Below are 18,142 nucleotides of genomic sequence, written 5' to 3' on the forward strand. Positions count from 1 at the left end.
GGATCCTCCATAGACCATGGGGGGTGGGACTGAGGCATATGTTCCAGTCCCATCCTTTTTGTGAGATGAGGTAGGTCGCATACCTTTAGCCGCTTCCTTAGAGGAGTTGGCCTCCGAATCGGTGACGGTGGGTTTAACCACTATAGCCGGTTCCGGTGAACTTTTAAGTCCCTCAATTAACTCTTTAAGCATGGTCTTAACTTCGTTCGTCAAGGACGTCTTGAGGGCAGCCATAGCCGTATTCAAGTCATCCCTTGCGACCGAAGTCAAGTCCATGGCCTCGGGTTGCCCGAGGTTAATTCCCTCTTCGCCTTCCATACTCTTCGAGTGGTTAAACCCTTAATAATGAGACGTGGCTCTGATACCAATTGAAAGGATCGATATGGTTGGCTAGAGGGGGGGTGAATAGACAACGACCACTTTTTAATTAATCTTAGCAAGTTAAGGTAAACAACATACGGGTTCACAAATAATACGACAATGAGGTGAACCCTAAAGAAGCTAACAACGAGAGCTACTAAGACAAGTAAGATATGGTCACAAGCATAAGCAAATACAAAGTAAAGGATAGAGATAACCACAAGTGGAACCGATGGAGACGAGGATGTGTTACCGAAGTTCCTTCCCTTTGACAGGAAGTACGTCTCCGTTGGAGCGGTGTGGAGGCACAATGCTCCCCAAAAAGCCACTAAGGCCACCGTATTCTCCTCACGCCCTCGCACGATGCAAGGTACCGTGATTCCACTATAGGTGACCCTGAAGGCGGCGACCGAACCTTTACAAACAAGGTTGGGACAGCTCCACACAAAGCTCGGAGGCTCCCAACTAGACCACGAAGCTTCACCACAATGGAATATGGCTTCGAGGAGACCTCAACCGTCTAGGATTCTCAAACACCCAAGAGTAACAAGATCCGCAAGGGATTGGTGGGGGAATCAACTTTTCTCTTGGTGGAAGTGTGGATCTAGGCCTTCTCAACCAATCCCTAAAGAATCAACAAGTTTGATTGGCTAGGGAGAGAGATCGGGCACTTTTGAGCTTGGGGCGCAACAATGGAGCTTAGAGAGGTAAGAGATGGGGTTCCTCAGCTAGAAGAACCCTTTATATAGTGGGGGGGGGGGAATCAGACCGTTTACCCACTCTCTGCCCGAGCTCCAGCGGTACTACCGCTGGCACTCCAGCGGTACTACCGCTGACCAGGGGCGGTACTACCACCGCCTGGCGGTACTACCGCTGGGACTCCAGCGGTACTACCGCTGACCCCAGCGGTACCACCGTTGGGCCCCTCGTAGTGCAAAAGCACTACTACCGCCAAGAAAGTCTTCGCAAAAAGGTCCATCCACGAACAACCGCTAGGCAAGTGGTACTAAGCTCCTGGAGGGGTACTACCGCTGACCAGGGGCGGTACTACTGCCAGCTAGCGGTACTACCGCTGGCTGCAGCGGTACTACCGCTAGGGCCAGCGGTACTACCGCTAGGGCCAGCGGTACTACCGCTAGGGCCAGCGGTACTACCGCTGGGGACCATTTTGCAAAGAGACAAGAAACAAAGTGGCGGGGGCTGCACCAAAGACGAAGGTAGGGGAGAATATGTGAAGTGTGCGCGTGCAAAGATAGATTGCACCCAAACCTTTCCACTACGGATCCCCTCTTAATAGTATGGCTTTCCTATGACTCAAATAAAGAGAATCGTAGAGAGCGTCGTGCTTCCGTTCCATGAATGAGGAGACGAGTCGTCTTGTGCCTTTGACGTGTGTTATCTAAAACCATAACACACACGGTTAGTCCTTTACGGTACTGTCATCAATCACCAAAATTACTTAGGCATAAACTATGCCCCAACATGGGTCGATCTTGAGATAATCTCTCTAGTCGAAAATGATCCTTTCCACGGTTATGAGTCTGAGAAGGTCGTAGCCCATCTTACCAAACTACACGATATAGCCACCCTTTTCACTAGTGAGGAGATGATCCACCACTACTATATCCTTAAGTTGTTTCCTTTCTCTCTAAAGGATGACGCTAAAGCCTGGTTCAGCTCTCTTGCTCCTGGATGTGTGAGTAGTCCCCAGGATATGATCTATTACTTCTGTGAGAAATATTTCCCTGCCCATAAGAAGCAAGCTGCCTTGCAGGAAATATACAACTTTTCTCAACTCCAAGGAGAGAGTCTCCCACAAGCTTGGGGAGGCTAGTCCAGCTACAAAATGCTTTGCCTGATCACCCTCTTAAGAAGAACGAGATACTTGATATCTTCTATAACGGACTTATCGATGCCTCTAGAGACCACCTAGATAATTGTGCAGGTTGTGTTTTTAGGGAACGAACTGTAGAACAAGCTGAGGCCCTACTGAATAACATCTTGATCAACGATAATGCTTGGACTATTCCCGAACCACCTCCTAAGCCAACTCCTAAGAAAAAATGGTATTCTATTCCTCAGTCCTGAAGATATGCAAAAAGCCAAGAAATCTATGCAAGAGAAAGGCATTAGATCTGAAGATGTCAAAAATCTACCACCTATCAAAGAGATCCATGGTTTCGATAACCCGATACAAGTAGTAGAAGTGAATTCTCTGCGTAGGTTTGATGAGAGTGATATTCCTTTTGATAAACCTGCTAGCCTATGCTTTGTTGAATTTGACAACTTCATTGCCAAACACCAGAGTTTCAATGATTATGTTAGGAGACATTTGGAATAAAGTACTCGTATGCTTAGCCATTTAAGTGCTTGTGTAGACAGAAATGTCAATGATCTGAAGCTTCTGAGTAAACATGCCTCTATGATTACTACTCAGGTAGAACAAGTACTTAAAGCTCAGAATGACTTGCTCAATGAATTAAATGACAACTCTGTCAGAGTCATTACTAGAGGAGGCAAAATGACTCAGGAACCTTTGTATCCTGAAGGTCATCCTAAGAGAATTGATCAAGATTCTCAAGGAATCAATGCTGATACACCTACTCATCCTAAGGAGAAGAAGAAGGATGATAGAAACCTACATGCAAGTTTACCAAATATTGTCACACCTGAAGAACCTAATGATATTTCTGCGTCTTATGCAGAAACACAATCTGGTGATGAACATGAACCTGGTGACAATATGGACAGTGATGTTCATAATAATGCTCAACCTAGCAATGATGAGGACGTGGAGATTGAACCTACGGTTAATCCTGATAACCCACAACCTAAGAGATACGATAAGAATGACTTCACTGCTAGGAAGCATGGTAAAGAAAGGGAGCCATGGGTTCAGAGTTCCATGCCCTTTCCTCCTAAGCCATCCAAGAAACAGGATGATGAGGATTTTGAGCGCTTCGTTGAGATGATAAGACCCATCTTTCTGCAGATGCGGTTAACTGATATGCTCAAGATGTCTCCGTATGCCAAGTACATGAAAGATATCGTGACTAATAAACGGAAGATACCAGATCTTGAGATCTCCATAATGCTTGCCAATTACACATTCAAAGGTGGAACTCCTAAGAAACTTGGTGATCCCGGAGTGCCCACTATACCTTGCTCCATTAAAGGAAACTACGTAAGAACTTCCTTATGTGACCTTGGAGCCGGCGTTAGTGTTATGCCGCTCTCTCTTTATCATAGACTTGAACTGGATAAGTTGACACCCACTGAAATTTCTCTGCAAATGGCCGACAAATCAACTGCTTTCCCTATCGGCATTTGCGAGGATGTGCCTGTTGTGGTTGCTAACACCACTATCTTAACAGACTTTGTTATCTTGGATATTCCCGAGGACGATGCCATGGCTGTCATCCTCGGAAGACCCTTTTTAAACACTACAGGGGCTGTTATAGATTGCAACAAAGGCAATGTCACTTTCCATGTCAACGGTAATGAGCACACAATGCACTTTCCGAAGAAACAATATCAAGTACATTGCATCAATGCTATCGAAAAGGCTTCATCGATTCTTATTGGGAGCTTTGAATGCCCTATTCCTCGTGTCAAGATGAAGTATGATTTGCTTGTTGGGGAGATACATATCCCCATTGAGGTGACTTAGTGGCTATTCGAAAATTCTCTGTTTTCTCTTGCGATTCGAGAAGGTTTTGTCATGAGGACTTTATCAACCCCATTGACGGATTTCTTTCGATGACCATGAAATGGATGAATCAAAGAGTCACATACCTCTATTTTGAGCTTTCATTTTCTGTTGCTTAGATGAAAAAGGATAGATTTAGTTTAGATTTCCTGTTTTCTGTTTTAGCGTCCCGGAGAAAAATACCTCGAAAATAAAAGTTCTCTGATGGTCCTGAAAATTTAGTATGATTTTTTCTGGAATATTTGAAAATTACTGGGCGTGAGAGCTGGCCTGGGGACCTGACCAGTGGGCCACAAGACCTGCCAACGCCACCCCCGTGGTGGCGGCTAGCAAGCTTGTGGGGCCCACAGGGACCCCCTCCACTCATTCCAGCTCCCATCCTCTTCTACCACCTCCAGAAAAAATTGTTTCGCAGCTCAAACCCGTGTTCTTGCTCATTTGGCTGTGATTTTCGATCTCCTTGCTCAAAGCACCATTCTTCGAACCGTTTTGGGGAAATTACTCCTTGGTAAGTGACTCCATTGGTCCAATTAGTTTTTGCTCTAGTGCTTTATCCTTCGCGTATTCTTGCTACCTTGGTTACCCTGTTCTTGAGCTAGAAATGTTGATTTTAGCTGGTACTAAGTAGTTTTCGCGCGTGATACGGTCTCTAGGCACTAGTAGGAGTAGTTGCTACAAGGTCTGGTTGGCCTTCATTCACTTTTCTTTTGAACTTCAAAAATTTCAGCAAAAGGAAATTATGTTCAGGAGGAAGGTTCATGGTGGTTCCTCAAGTAAGAAGGGTCCCCGTCTTTAATTTCAGGAGCCCGAACCTTTTCAACTAAGGGACACACCGGTACAACCATGTGAATGGCCTTCCGATGAGTTCATGATTGAAGCAGGTTTCAAGGATGAGTTTGATACACTTGTCCGCAATGCCGGGTTAGAAGAATTCCTCTCACATAAATGTGAACAGTATGCTATGCTCACTGCCTCTTTTGTGCGTAGATTTAAATTTTCGGTTGGCCGTTACTCACCCATACTGTTTGATCTGTACGTTAAATCCTACGCCATGGGTTTGGAGGATTTCAATAGGATTTGCAAGATACTCGATGGGGGTAGTATTAATGATCCTTCTAAGTCTTCGGTCAGAGACTTTGTCTCCAGTATAACTGTTGGAGAAACCATACATATCACCCAAGCCACCATAGGAAGCATCCATTTCCCTACCTTGCACTACTTTGCCCTCTTCATAGGTAGGTGCATTAACGGCAAGGGTGCACATTGTCACCTATGCGCTTCCGACCTTCGTATCCTTAAGAGCGCAGTAACAGGTGACATGAGCTTCAATATGGGAGCTATAATAGCAAGGAGGCTCTATAATAATGCCAGTGAGGGGGATTTCTTCGGTGGAGTTTATGCTACACGCTTAGCAAAGTTTCTTGGAGTATCCATCCGTTCAAAACACCCTCCTCTCCGTACAGCCTACCTTGATCGTGTCGCTCTAACATGCTACCAGTTCCTTGAGAGAGATCATGGATCCCTCCTATACCGCTTGATATTTAACCGGCAGCATGTTTTCCATATTAACCTTCCTGCTCCTGCTTTCTTTGACTTTTAGGTAAAACGAAGATACTACATAACCATAGGAGAGGCAGAGGAGTATGAGAGGGAGGCGACGACTGCTCGACTACGTGAGGCAGCTATTCAGGTAGTGGCTGCAGCACTCCCGTATAACACCCATTATGATTTTGGGTTTCGCCAGGACCATCCTTGGGAGTAGACCAAGCTAGGCCAAAAGCCTAATCTTGGGGGAGTACGTGTTCTCACCGACTTTACATTCATGCTTATGCTTTCACTTTGTTAGCCGGTGTTTACACTTTGCCACTGTATTATCCTTGCTAGTTTATTTTTGTTTTCTTGTTTTGTGTCCTTTTGAGAAAACCCAAAAAGTTTTTTCTTTCTTCTTTTGCTTGTTGGGAGCTTTCCCGTGTAAATAGTTTTCTTTTTCTTTGGGTCAAGGTAGAAGATATTGGTTACAATGTTTAGTGGTTCTTGCATGCATACCTGTTTAGCTTTCAAAGAGCCATATTACTTTGTCTTTTCCTTTGTGTTTGCCTGTAGATTCAGCTTAGTCCAATGCTCTTATTATTGTTCACATCGTTCGATCGTGCAAATGAAAGGCAATAATGATGATATATGATGAAGTGACTGAGACTGAAAAGCTGGTATGAACTCTATCTGTTTTGTTTTTGTAAATATGACTAACTTGTCGACCCGGATTCAGCTTTGTTGTGAGAGAACCATGTTTGCAATGACAACTTAGAGATCATAGTTTCTGATGCCATGCTTATTTAGCTGAGAGTTTATAATGGTTTGTCTTGAATGCCAACATAGATTTTGAGATGACTATGATGTAGTATGATAGGATGGTATTCTCCTTTGAATGATTCAAGTGGCTTGACTTGGCGCATACTCATGCATGTAGTTGAAACAAAATCAACATAGCCTCTATGATGTTCGTGTTCATGGTGATTTATATCCTGTTCATGCTTGCATTCAATGTTATTCAAACTCATTGCATCTTGACGGCTGTTGTCGCTCTCTAGTTGGTCGCTTCCCAGTCTTTTGCTAGCCTTCACTTGTACTAAGCGGAATACTGCTTGTGCATCCACTTCCATAAACCCAAAAGTTTTTCCATGAGAGCCCACCATACCTACCCATTCGCGGTATCTACCTGCCGTTCCAAGTAAATTTGCATGTGACACCCTCTAAACCTTCAAGAAATAATCTGTTTTGCATGCCCGAACCGCTCATGTGGTGGCAGGGGGCTATTGGTATCTTCCATGCTAGGAGTGTTATCCTCGACATGTGTTTATTCACTGTCATTCACGAGAAAGGGGCTGGTAATTGGAATGCCCAGTTCCACGCTTAAATCGAAAACATAACTGGAAAACAAGACTCCCCCCGGATTGATGTTAGTATGGACGGTACCCGAGGATTCGGCTAGCCGTGGAGTGTGATTGATTGGTGGTGGGGGAGTTAAAACTTTACTTTTCTGTTTGGGAACCGCCTATAGCATGAGTTGCATGGAAGATATTGAGAACTCTTGGTCATTGCGTTGACAATGAAAGCATGCCACCCAAAATTATTATGTCTGTTTTTAAAGCTTGAGCTCTGGCACCTCTGCAAATCAATGCTTCCCTCTGCGAAGAGCCTATCTATTTATTTTCCTATCAAGTCATCCTCTTCTTATATAAGCACCAATTAGAGATCACCTCTGTCATTTTTATGCTTTGCTTTTGTTTGATATTGAGTATGAATATGACTGGATCTTCGTTGCTATGAATTACAATGTTTAGTCAGCCCTTGATCTTTGAAAAGTGCTCTGCATTTATGTTTTGCGGTCTGAGAAAGAGCTAGCGAGATACCACCTATTCATATTGCTTCATGCTTGTTTTGATGGAAGTGTTGGTATTTGAAACTCATTATTATTTGCTCGTTAGCTGATTATGCCATTGATATTAGTTTATCGTGAGACCTTTGTGTCACTTGCTTATGTGGTTAATTTGTGATTTTGCTGAAATTCTGGTTACGAGTTAGACATAGTTGCAACAACAAGATCAAACAGAGTTTGTCAAAGTTTTTCTTTCTCTCTCAGTTTGTCAACTGAGTTGCTTGAGGACAAGCAAGGTTTTAAGCTTGGGGGAGTTGATACGTCTCCATCGTATCTACTTTTCCAAACTCTTTTGCCGTTGTTTTGGACTCTAATTTGCATCAACCTTCTTCCCTCTCCAATTCCATGAAGCTCTTCGTCGTTCGTGAGTAATCTATTCGTAGGCTCGCTGGGCGGTGATGAGTAGGATGAGATCTATCATGTAATCGAGTTAGTTTTGATGGGGATTGATCCCTAGTATCCACTATGTTCAGAGATTGATGTTGCTACTACTTTGCCATGCTTAATGCTTGTCACTAGGGCCCGAGTGCCATGATTTCAGATCTGAAATTATTATGTTGTCACCAATATATGTGTGTTTTAGATCCGATCTTGCAAGTTGTAGTTACCTATTATGTGTTATGATCCGACAACCCCGGAGTGACAATAACCGGAACCACTCCCGGTGATGACCATAGTTTGAGGAGTTAATATGTTCACCAAGTGCTAATGCGTTGGTACGGTTCTTTATTAAAAGGAGAACCTTAATATCCTGTAGTTTCCTTTTGGACCCCGATGCCACGGGAGGGATGGACAATAGATGTCATGCAAGTTATTTTCCCTAAGCACGTATGACGACACACGGAATGCATGCCTACATCACATTGACGAATGGGAGCTAGCCACGTATCTCTCTATGTTATAACTGTTGGATGATGAATATCATCCAAACAAATCACCGAACCATTGCCTACGAGTTCATCCTACTACTGCTGTTACTTGTCTTGCTCCGCTGCTGTTACTACTGTTGCTGTTGGTGTTACTTGTCTTGCTCTGCTGCTACTGTCGCTTGCTACTGTTGCTACTTGCTACTGCTATCACTACTGCTGTTCCTTGCCACTGCTATTAGTCGTTGCACTGCTGCTACGTGCTACAATTTTGATTCGCTGGTCGTTGACGAGAACAGACAATTTCCGTCAACGGGGCAACTTCTGGCGCCATTGATACGACAGTTAGGAATAGTCTTCCGTCAACAGATCGTTTCTGACACCGTTGCTATCATACTACTTTGCTGCTGATACTTTGCTTGCAGATACTAATCTTTCAGGTGTGGTTGAATCTGACACATTCAGCTGCTAATACTCAAGAGTGTTCTCTCACCTCCTGTTGGCGATCAACAAATTTGGGTTGAATACTCTACCCTCGAAAACTGCTACGATTACACGCGCTGGTGGGCCGTCAACAACATTCTTCTAGTTTCGATTGCCGGAGAGTGCTAGCAGCATTCTTCTGGTGCCGTTGCAGGGGAAGGTCTGCTATCACGGAGTCAAGCCTCTGTTCCTAAGAGATCCAATCTGGGAGCCTTTTCCGGTAATCTGCCGGAGAGGGAATTGAACATGGAGGGCATCTACATCAACTCCATTGCCCCTCCGATGATGTGTGAGTAGTTTACCACAGACCTACAGGTTCATAGCAAGTAGCTAGATGGATTCTTCTCTCTCTTTGATCTTGAATACCATGTTCTTCATGATCTTCGTGGAGATCTATCCGATGTAATACTCTTTTGCTGTGTGTTTGTCGAGATCCGGTGAATTGTGAGTTTATGTTTAGATTATCCATGAATATTATTCGAGTATGTTCTGAATTCTTATATGCATGATTTCATATCTTTTCAAGTCTCTTCGAATTATTTTCTTGGTTTGGCCTACTAGATTGGTAATTCTCGCAATGGGAGAAGTGCTTAGTTTTGGGTTCAATCTTGCGGTGTCCTCACCTATTGGTAGTAGGGGTAGCGAGGCACGTATTGTATTTTTGCCAGCAAGGGTAAAAAGATGGTGTTTTCATCATATTGCTTGAGTTTATCCCTCTACATCATGTCATCTTACTTAATGCGTTACTCTGTTCTTCATGAACTTAATACTCTAGATGCAGGTAGGAGTCGATCGACGTGTGGAGTAATAGTAGTAGATGCAGAATTGTTTCGGTCTACTTGATACGGACGTGATGCCTATATGCATAATCATTACCTTGGATATCTTCATAATTATTTCCTTTTCTATAAATTGCTCGACAGTAATTTGTTCATGTACCGTATTATTTTCTTTTATGAGAGAAGCCTCTAGTCAAACCTATGGCCCCCGGGTCTATTTTCCATATCATATTTTCAGAACTGTAAACCAAAAATACTTTGCTGCAATTTATTTACTTTAGTTTTACTTTTAGATCTATCAATGTTTTATATATATCTCTATCAGATCTCATCCTTGCAAATAACTCTGAAGGGATTGACAACCCCTTTATAGTGTTGGGTGCAAGTGTTTGATTATTTGTGTAGGTACTACTATTGGAGTCTCGCTTGTTCTTCCTACTGGATTGATACCGTGGTTCTCAACAAACTGAAGAAATACTTATCTACTTTGCTGCATGAGCCTTTCCTCTTCAAGGGAAAACCAATGCAAGCTCAAGAGGTAGCAAGAAGGATTTCTGGCGCCGTTGTCGGGGAGGATACATAGCAAGATTACCAAGTACCCATCACAAACTCATCTCTTGCATTTACTTTAATTTCCATTTGCCTCCCTTTTTCCTCTCCCACACTTCTAAAAAGATTTTCAAAAAATACTAAAAATATTTGCCCTTTTATTCGCCTTTTTCGTTTGCCTCTCTCCTTTCCAATCTCTTATTTGTCTGTATGACTAGCATTACTACTTCCCTGTTTTCACCAGATTTTGAAGTTTTATACTTCAAACAAAAACATAGGGAGAATTTGAAAGATGCCTGGTATAGCCTAATGGAATCTTATCGTGTATCCAACTTAAAAGTGGATGCAAAGGTTTTGCTCAGAATTTTTTACATTGGATTGGCTTTGCATCATAGAGAACTTTTAGATTTTGCATCGAAAGGGAATTCTATTGAATTAAATACAAACGCTCCTTATGATGTCTTGGAGGGCATTTTGGGGGTTCCTCCACAAAAAAAGCGGATTAATTTTTCACAAGAGGGAGTTCAAATTCTCGACAAATTGAGTGACTTGCATAAGCACTTAATCGAGTTACAACAATATCACAAACCCCTTAAACATATCAATGGAAACATCAACTGTTCGAACACTTTCATTACCCTTTGCAATAAGCGTTTGGAAATTTTGGACAATAAGGTGGTTTCTTCACCTACAAACATGGGGAAGAGGAAAGAGCCCCCCTGATTTGAGAAAGCTCTCGCGAAAATTGCGAATACCAAAGATGACAATACCTAGATCTATTGCATTATGCCTAGCTAGGGGTGTTAAACAATAACGCTTGTTGGGAGGCAACCCAATTTTATTTGTTTTTTGCTTCGGTTTTTTTTTCTGTTTTTGTGTGCTTCACATATTATTACCGTTGTAATAACTATGTTTTCTTGTTTTACTTAGTGTTTGAGCCAAGTAAGACCTTTGGGATGGTCTATGGTGTTTGCAAGTTGATTTTGTTGAAAAACGGAAACTTTCGCTCTCAGTCCAGAAATTTTATAAATTCGCTGGAATGTGCTTTTGATCTGAATATGTTACACAAGACTGGTTTATGAATTTCCCAGATCATCCTAATTGTTCAGACTTTTTGGAGCTACATAAGTATTCAAAGTAAACAAATTACTACAGACTGTTCTGTTTTTGACAGATTCTGTTTTCTTTGTGTTATTTGCTTATTTTGATGAAATCTATGGGTTGTATCGGGGGGTATGAACCATGGAGGAGTTAGAATATAGTAAATATTATGCCAATATAAATGAAGAATGAGTTCACAATAGTACCTAAGTGGTGATTTATCTTTCTTATATTAACAGATCTCATGAGTTTTCTCTTGAGTTTTGTGTTGTGAACTTTTCAAGTTTTGGGTACACGTTTGATGGACTATGGAATAAGGAGTGGCCAGAGCCTAAGCTTGGGTATGCCCAAGGAACCCCAAGCCATATTAAAGTATACCAAAGATCCTAAGCTTGGGGATTCCCCGGAAGGCATCCCTCTTTCGTCTTCAATCCATCGGTAAATTTACTTGAGGCTATATTTTTATTCACCACATGATATGTGTTTTGCTTCGAGCGTCTTGTATGATATGAGTCTTTAATTTTTAGTTTGACACAATCATCATTTCTGCACGCATCTTTTGAGAGAGAGACACACCGAATCGTGAATTTATTAGAATACTCTTTATGCTTCACTTATATCTTTTGAGGTAGGCAATGTTGCTCTAGCACTTGACTTATATCTTTTAGAGCACGGTGGTGTTGTGGAATTATAAAACTCTCGTTCTTTACTTATATTATTTTGAGAGTTCTTTAAACATCATGGTAATTGGTTTAGGTTACGAATTTAGTCTTAATATAATAGGAATCCTAGAGGGGTATAATAAAAACTTTCATATTAAGTGCATTGAATATGATGAGAAGTTTGATTCCTTGCATATAGTTTTGAGATGTGAAGATGGTGATATGAGAGCCATGCTACTAAGTAATTGTGAATTAGAAAAAATACTTATGTTAAAGGTTGTGATTCCCGTAGCATGCATGTATGGTGAACCGTTATGTGATGAAGTCGGAGCATGACTTGCTTAATGATTGTCAACTTGTGTGTGGAGGTCGGGATCGCACGATGGTTAACTCCTACCAACCCTTCCCCCAGGAGCATGCGTCTAATACTTTCCTTTGATAACTAATAGGCTTTTGCAATAAGTATTTGAGTTCTTTATGACTAATGTTGAGCTCATGGATTATACGCACTCTCACCCTTCCACCTTCGATAGCCTCTTTAGTACCGCGCAACTTTCGCCGATACATTAAACCCACTTTCCTCAAAACATCTACCATATATTTTCCTCAAAACAGACACCATATCTACCTATTATGGCATTTTCATAGCCATTCCAATATATATTTCCATGCAACACCACCATCCCATTTTTATGACACGCACCATCACTTCCATATTGCTTATAGAGTCATACTTTTGTTCTATCTATTGAGTTGTAATCTTTGAGTTTGTAAGTAAATAAAAGTGTGATGATTTGCATTACTAGAGCATTGTCCCGTGTGAGAAAAAGGATGATGGAAGCAATGATTTCCTCACAAGTTGGGATGAGTCTCCGGACTTTACAAAAAAAAGAGGCCAGCGAAGTCCATAAAAAGAGAGGCCATAGAATCCCATCCAAAAAAGAGAAAAAAATATTAGAGAAAGAGAGAAGGGACAATGCTACTATGTTTTTTCACGCGTGGGCTTCAAAGTAGCACCATGTTCTTCTTAGAGAGTCTCCTATGTTATCACTTTCATATAACTAGTGGTATACATATTTTGCACAACCACTTAGTTTTCTTTTTGAGCTTTCATACACTTTTAGCTCTAGTGCATTTGTTGCATGGCAATCTCTACTCACTCACATTAATATCTATTGATGGGCATCTCCATAACCCATTGGTATGCGTAGTTGATGTGAGACTATCTTCTTCCTTTGTTTTTGCAACCTCCACCACATTCTATTCCACCTATAGTGCTATATACATGGCTCACGCTCATGTATTGCATGAGAGTTGAAAAGGTTTGAGAACGTAAAAGGTGTGAAACAATTGCTTCATTTTCACCATGGTTGTGCATGATTTAGATACATTGTGTGGTGAAGATGGAGCATAGCCAGACCACATGATTTTGTAGGGATAACTTTTTAAGATCATGCTATTTTGAAAGGAAGCAATTACCTTATTAGTATGCTTGAAGTATTGTTGTTTTTATGTCAATATAGGCTTTTGTTTTGAGTCTTATGGATCTGAATATTCATTCCACATTAGAGAATATTACATGGATAAATATCTTAGGTAGCATTCCACATCAAAAAAATCTGTTTTTATCATTTACCTACTCGAGGACGAGCAGGAATTAAGCTTGGGGATGCTTGATACGTCTCTAACGTATCTATAATTTTTGTTTTCTCCACGTTTTTGAATTTTGCAGATAAGGAATATTAAATGGAGTCCAAGCGGAATAAAATCTATGGAATGAGTTTTCTTGGACGAGAAGACGTGTAACAGACTTGGAGTAGGGGGAAAGGCAGTTGCCGGGAGGGCACAAGCCTGTAGGGCGCGCCTTGGGGGCTGGCCGCGACTCTTGGGCTTGTGGCCCCCCTGCAGGTCTCAGAACCATAATTCTTGGCCTATAAATTTCCAAATATTCCAGTATCTCCAAAAAGAGCAACGAAAATAGTTTTACACCGCCGGGAGCCTCTGTTCCCAAGAGATCCTATCTGGGAGCCTTTTCCGGTAATCTGCGGGAGAGGGAATTGATCACGGAGGGCATCTGCATCAACTCCATTACCCCTCTGATGATGTGTGAGTAGTTTACCACAGACCTACGGGTTCATAGCTAGTAGCTAGATGGCTTATTTTCTCTCTTTGATCTTCAATACCATGTTATTCATGATCTTCATGGAGATCTATCTGATGTAATACTCTTTTGCAGTGTGTTTGTCGAGATCCGATGAATTTTGAGTTTATGTTCAGATTATCCATGAATATTGTTTGAGTCACTTATGAATTCTTATATGCATGATTTCATATCTTTGCAAGTCTCTTAGAATTATTTGTTTGGTTTGGCAAATTAGACTGGTAATTCTTGCAATGGGAGAAGTGCTTAGTTTTGGGTTTAATCTTGCGGTGTCCTCACCAAGTGACAAAGTAGGGTTAGCAAGACACATATTGTATTATTGCCATCGAGGGTAAAAAGATGGGGTTTCCATCATATTTCTTGAGTTTATCCCTCTACATCATGTCATCTTACTTAATGTGTTACACTGTTCTTGATGAACTTAATACTCTAGATGCAGGGAGGAGTCGGTCGATGTGTGGAGTAATAGTAGTAGATGCAGAATCGTTTCGGTCTACTTGACACGGACGTGATGCCTATATGCATAATCACCGCCTTAAATATCTTCATAATTATTGGCTTTTCTATAAATTGCTAGATAGTAATTTGTTCACCCACCGCATTATTTTCCTTTATGAGGGAATCCTCCAGTGAAACCTATGGCCCCCGGGTCTATTTTCCATATTATATTTTCACATCTATAAACAGGAAATACCAAAAATACTTTACTGCAATTTATTTAATTTAGTTTTACTTTCATATTATCAATATTTTATATCTATCTCTATTAGATATCATCTTTGCAAATAACTCTTAAGGGATTGACAACCCCTTTATAGCATTGGGTGTAGGTGTTTGATTATTTGTGTAGGTAGTACTATTGGAGTCTCGCTTCTTGCTCCTACTGGATTGATACCTTGGTTCTCAACAAATTGAGGGAAATACTTATCTACTTTGCTGCATCACCCTTTCATCTTCAAGGGAAAACCAACGCAAGCTCAAGAGGTAGCACCCATCAATTATTATGTTTTCTTGTGGAGCTTCGCATTCTTTTGTTACCCACAAGTTTGCACTGGAGAGTGGTATGAAGCCTGCACCCCTGGGTAGTCATATGTTGGTACAAACCCCGGGTTTAGTTATGATAACCAAGATATGATGTAAATGAGTTGGGATTAACATAAACGGGGTAGACATCCTAGGAGACCTCATAGTTTTGGATTAGCCAGGCTTGGACGTGATCCTTCGCATGAATTGGTCAACCAAGCACCAAGGCTAATTAGACTGTTCCAAGTGGACTGTTAGCATGACCAATAGTCAAGGAGTTTGTTGAGTCACATGATTAATAAGAAGTATAGATTAGACTAGGATATTATTCTACATTGCCTTGTACTCCAAGTTGGTCATTGTACTCCTATATATATGCCCATGAGGCTCAAGCAATACAACAACTATTCCACCAATCTCTCTCTCCCTTATAACATGGTAGCAGCCTAACCGATCCAAACCCTAGTCGTCATACATCGCTTCCGCCCCGCACGTAGCCCGAGGGGCGATCATTCTCCATGACCGCCGTTGGGGACCGTGCCGCCCAAACCTAGGGTTTGTCCACCGGTCGTGTTGACCGGCTGCCCTAGAGAGTCTTTTTCTCGATCTTTTGATCGGGTTTTCTCTCTTCCGTCGGTCGCTTTGATTGGCGTTTTCTTTTTGGTTTTTTGATCTAAGATCGGTTTGCGTCGCCTCCCGCCGCCCATAGACCTCTACTCCGACATCGGCGCGACCCAGCCTCTACATCGACCTGACAGCCCCGCGTAACACAGCGACCCCTCACGGCCATCGATCATGCGTCCGTTTTCCCATTGCCCTGCACCGTCCTTCGCCGCCCTTCTCTGATCGGGACTGCTCCATCACCGCCCACCTCCTCCGTGCGTGTATGACCGCCCAACCATCTAATCATCGGCCCCGTTGCTGTCTATCAGGCATGCCAGCTTCGTCTGCCCCTGGCTCATCGGCTCCGGCCGCTACGGGCTCATGGACTACCGGCCGTCGGACTCACCGACTTCGGCTGCCTCCCTCATTAGCCACGTCGGGCTGGTTGCATCAAGCCGACTGCCTCGTTCGACGTGTCGGGTCATCTGCATGCTGCGGCTGCGATCGTCATCGCCTGCTTCCTCTTGGATGAAGCCACCTGCCTCCACCAAGTGACGTCCCTCACCTCATGTGTGATCGGATTGATCAGCCGCCCGTCCGTGATCCATCTCAGCTACGACGTGGGACCGGTCTGGCTCGTCGATTGCACGCGCCTCCGCGGGTCCCTGAAAACTATCCCGAGTAAAGCGCGTTCCTCCACCGGTCAAGCATCGGGATGCCACTGTGTCACCCCGTCGGGCCACGGCGGCCACCGCCCCATGGTTCTCCCCGCGGCTGCACTGACTAGTGCATTGCCACTAAGTTGCCCCTTTGGGCCCTAGTGCCACAACACTCGGTCTCGGTGACCCGTGAGATGCCGCTACACCACCCTTTCAGGTTGTAGTGTCGCGACACGATGTCCTTGCTGCCGCCTGAGGCCGTCCCCCTGGATACAATGACCCACACACCATCGTTGTGTGGCCCCTTAGGGCTGTAGCACCATGGCATGTGGTCCAGGCCGCCGTCCCAAGGTCTTTCTGCCATCGCCCCGACCCACAAGTTGTCGTTTCTCCGCCCCTTCCGGCCGTTGTGCCGCGGCGCGTGATTCACTCCGTCGTCCCCGCGTGTCGAATTCTAAGTGGCATGCACCACGCCGCCTCCCTTGGAGAAGGAACACCATCGTTAGTGCCAGTCTTCATTACGCTATCGAGTTCTTCCTCGCCTATTTCGAGCATTGACTCTGCGCTCCTAACCAGCTGCCATTGTCGCCATCAGGCCGCTATCACCGCTCTTCTTTGGCATCGCTACAGCTCGCTCACCTGAGCCACACCGCCCGTCCACCCCTTTCGTCTTCATCCAGCACCAGCTCATTGGTAGCATCATCCTTGTCTCCCGTGAACACTTCATCTACTCTACCATCGGTTTGGTGTTGCAACTGTCGTCGAGTAGTTCTCTGCTAGCCTCCTCAACATGGTGTAAAGAATTGTGCAGGTTCGAGTCTACGCATGCCCGTTGGTGGCAACATCGTCATGTGCCTTCGTCTCTAGTGTGTTACCAGGCCTGGCATGTCTAGAGTGGCGCATCGTCAACATCGACTTCATTTGTCTATGGTATGTCTCCAATTTATCTATAATTTTTGTTTGTTCCATGCTATTATATTATCATTCTAGGATACTTTTTGAGTAATAATTTACCAATTTATATTATTTTTGAGCACTAACCTATTGACCTAGTTCTTAGTGCTAGTTGTTGTTTTCTGCATGTTTTTACTTTTCAGGTTTACAGTACCAAACGAAGTCCAATTGATCTAAAACTTTTTTATGTTTTTTTCTGGACCAAAAGAAAACATGGAATCCTCACGAGAATACCAGAGGACATATGAGGGTGGCACAAGCCAACAGGGCGCGGCCAGGGGGGTTGGCGCGCCCTGATGGCTTGTCCCTCTCTGCTGGCCCCTCTACCTCCATTCTTTTTCCTATAAATTCATAAATATAAAAAACCTAAGGAGCATCACAAAACACTTCTTCCACCATCGCATGAGTCTATTCCATAGGGATCCCATTTGGAGCTCCATGTCGGCACCATGTCGGAGGGGGGATCGATCGCGGAGATTCGCTTCATCAACCTTATTGCCCTCATGACTATGTGTGAGTAGTTCACCACAGACCTACGGGTCCATAGTTAGTACCTAGATGTCTCTCTCTCTCTCTCTCTCTCTTGATCTTCAAATACAATGGTCGTCGCATCTTCACTTTGATCCATCCGATATAATACTTTTATATGGTGTGTTTGTTGGGACCCGATGAATTGTGGGTTTATGTTCAGATTATTCATGAAAAGTATTTGAGCCTTTGCTGAAATTATTATGATTCTTAATTGCATGATCATCATAGCTTCATAAATCTCTCCGATATATTGAATTGCTTTGGCC

The sequence above is a fragment of the Hordeum vulgare genome, chromosome 5H, assembly GCF_904849725.1.
Source record: "Hordeum vulgare subsp. vulgare chromosome 5H, MorexV3_pseudomolecules_assembly, whole genome shotgun sequence".
NCBI classification, from domain to species: Eukaryota; Viridiplantae; Streptophyta; class Magnoliopsida; order Poales; family Poaceae; genus Hordeum; species Hordeum vulgare.